Below are 3,769 nucleotides of genomic sequence, written 5' to 3'. Positions count from 1 at the left end.
CACCCGTTGTATGTGAATGTAGAGCTTATCACACCCGATCATCAAGTGGTGTCTTAGCACAAAGAACTGTCACAACGGTGCATACTCAGGGAGAACACTTGTACCTTGAAATTTAGTGAGAGATCATCTTATAATGCTACCGTCGAACCAAGCAAAATAAGATGCATAAAAGATAAACATCACATGCAATCAATATAAGTGATATGATATGGCCATCATCATCTTGTGCCTTTGATCTCCATCTCCAAAGCACCGTCATGATCACCATCGTCACCGGCGCGACACCTTGATCTCCATCGTAGCATCGTTGTCGTCTTGCCAACTATTGCTTCTACGACTATCGCTACCGCTTAGTGATAAAGTAAAGCAATTACATGGCGATTGCATTTCATACAATAAAGCGACAACCATATGGCTCCTGCCAGTTGCCGATAACACTGTTACAAAACATGATCATCTCATACAATAAAATTTAGCATCATGTCTTGACCACATCACATCACAACATGCCCTGCAAAAACAAGTTAGACGTCCTCTACTTTGTTGTTGCAAGTTTTACGTGGCTGCTATGGGCTGAGCAAGAACCGTTCTTACCTACGCATCAAAACCACAACGATATTTCGTCAAGTATGTGTGTTTTAACCTTCACAAGGAACGGGCGTAGCCACACTCGATTCAACTAAAGTTGGAGAAACTGACACCCGCCAGCCACCTGTGTGCGAAGCACGTCGGTAGAACCAGTCTCGCGTAAGCGTACGCGTAATGTCGGTTCGGGCCGCTTCATCCAACAATACCGCCGAATCAAAGTATGACATGCTGGTAAGCAGTATGACTTGTATCGCCCACAACTCACTTGTGTTCTACTCGTGCATATAACATCTACGCATAAACCTGGCTCGGATGCCACTGTTGGGGAACGTAGTAATTTCAAAAAAAATCCTACACACACGCAAGATCATGGTGATGCATAGCAACAAGAGGGGAGAGTATTGTCCACGTACCCTCGTAGACCGTAAGCGAAAGCGTTATGACAACGCGGTTGATGTAGTCATACGTCTTCACGATCCGACCGATCCAAGTACCGAACACATGGCACCTCCGAGTTCAGCACACGTTCAGCTCGGTGACGTCCCACGAACTCACAATCCAGCAGAGCTTCGAGGGAGAGTTTCGTCAGCACGACGGCGTGATGACGATAATGATGATGCTACTGACGCAGGGCTTCGCCTAAGCACCGCTACGATATGACCGAGGTGGATTATGGTGGAGGGGGGCACCGCACACGGCTAAAAGATCAACTTATCAACTTGTGTGTCCATGGGGTGCCCTCCTCCCCCATATATAAAGGAGTGGAGGAGGGGGAAAGCTGGCCCTCTACTATGGCGTGCCCTGGGGAGTCCTACTCCCACAGGGAGTAGGATTCCCCCCTTCCAATGAAGTAGTAGGAGTAGGAGAGAAGGAAGGGGAAGAGAGAAGAGAAGGAAGGAGGGGGCGCCGCCCCTCCCCCTAGTTCAACTCGGACTAGGCCTTGGGGGGCGCGCGGCCTGCCCTAGGCAGCCCCTCTCTCTCTCCCCTAAAGCCCAATAAGGCCCATATACTCCACGGTGAATTCCCGTAACTCTCCGGTACTCCGATAAATACCCGAACCACTCAGAACCTTTCCGATGTCCGAATATAGCCTTCCAATATATCGATCTTTACGTTTGGAACATTTTGAGACTCCTCGTCATGTACCTGATCTCATCCGGGACTCCGAACAACCTTCGGTACATCAAAACACATAAACTCATAATACCGATCGTCACCGAACGTTAAGCGTACGGACCCTACTGGTTCAAAAACTATGTAGACATGACCGAGACTCATCTCCTGTCAATAACCAACAGCGGAACCTGGATGCTCATATTGGCTCCTACATATTCTACGATGATCTTTATCGGTCAAACCGCATAACAACATACGTTGTTCCCTTTGTCATCGGTATGTTACTTGCCCGAGATTCGATCGTCGGTATCTCAATACCTAGTTCAATATCGTTACCGGCAAGTCTCTTTACTCGTTCCGTAATGCATCATCCCGCAACTAACTCATTAGTTACAATGCTTGCAAGGCTTATAGTGACGTGCATTACCGAGAGGGCCCAGAGATACCTCTCCGACAATCGGAGTGACAAATCCTAATCTTGATCTATGCCAACCCAACAAACACCTTCGGAGACACCTGTAGAGCATCTTTATAATCACCCAGTTACGTTGTGATGTTTGATAGCACACAAGGTGTTCCTCCGGTATTCGGGAGTTGCATAATCTCATGGTCATAGGAATATGTAGAAGTCATGAAGAAAGCAATAGCAACATACTAAACGATCAAGTGCTAAGCTAACGGAATGGGTCAAGTCAATCACATCATTCTCTATGATGTGATCTCGTTAATCAAATGACAACTCATGTCTATGGCTAGGAAACTTAACCATCTTTGATTCAACGAGCTAGTCACGTAGAGGCATACTAGTGACACTCCGTTTGTCTATGTATTCACACATGTACTAAGTTTCCGGTTAATACAATTCTAGCATGAATAATAAACATTTATCATGAAATAAGGAAATAAATAATAACTTTATTGTTGCCTCTAGGGCATATTTCCTTCAAAAACTTCTCTTAATAAAGAAGGAGAGGATGATTCGCTCTTAAGACTACATTTAGTCGTAGAAGTTGCTGGCAGACACGCAACCCAGCTGGCAGTGGAAGAGAAAATAGAAATAAGAGAGATGGAAATCATGAAGATCAGTTTGGAGAGGTAGGTGAAAAGGCAGCATGAACTTCTGCAACGAAATGTTGTGTATACGTCTAAACTTTATAGGTTAGAGGCTAGTGGTTTACAAACTGAAAACAAATGTCAAAAAAGGGGTTTCGGGATGATCAAGAGGAAGGACAGAAGATGGAAGATGCATATTTGGACGAAAGAATTGAGGAAGATGAGTTGAATGCAAAAGAGCAACAAGACTTGATCAGGTGGATTATGCTCTTAGTCAGGAATCATTTGGCACTAAAGTTGAAAAGGCTGAAAACGGGAACTTATAGAAAGCAAAGACATTGAGACCATCATAAAGTGTGACAGATTGGGAGATAGAGAGATTAGGAGATAGAAGACCCGGGCAATGAAAGGCTGCTAACAAGGATAATTTTGGTGAGAAAAAAATATCCGTTGTCCTTAACGGTTCTAATGATAAACTTTTGCATGTGTCCCAAGATGTGGGCTGAATTTTTGGGGAAAATTGATATGGTTGATTATAATATCAAATAAAATCAATTGAACAAGTAGAGTTGATGTGTGGCTGATTAATAACTCTAATAAAAACTCAAGCCCCATACAGGAGGTGAGGCTGTAATTGAAACATGAGAACATGATATTGAAGATTTTGCTTGGAAATGGGGAAGATAGTGATAATAATGATGAAGAGGAGGAGAGCTGGGAACATTTTAAACATTTATTTTCTCATAAAAAGGGAAAAAAGTAGGACCTCATAGAATTCTTGAGGGAAACCTCATGTGGTGATTGAAGGGCTTGATAAACCTAGTAAAAGGGAAAAAGGTGAAATATTTTCATTTTTATTAAACATGAGAGGTGTTTTCTGGAATATGAGGGGATTTGGGGGGGGGGGTGAAGAGGAGATTTCTTAGCGAACTTTTTATGGATATGAAAGTTGATTTTTTAGGCTTACAATAAACAATGAGACAAAAAAAATTCTAGAAATGATTTCCAGGCC

This window comes from Aegilops tauschii, chromosome 5, assembly GCF_002575655.3.
Source record: "Aegilops tauschii subsp. strangulata cultivar AL8/78 chromosome 5, Aet v6.0, whole genome shotgun sequence".
NCBI lineage: Eukaryota > Viridiplantae > Streptophyta > Magnoliopsida > Poales > Poaceae > Aegilops > Aegilops tauschii.
The sequence above is the reverse complement of the archived record's forward strand: the minus strand, read 5'-3'. Positions refer to the sequence as shown.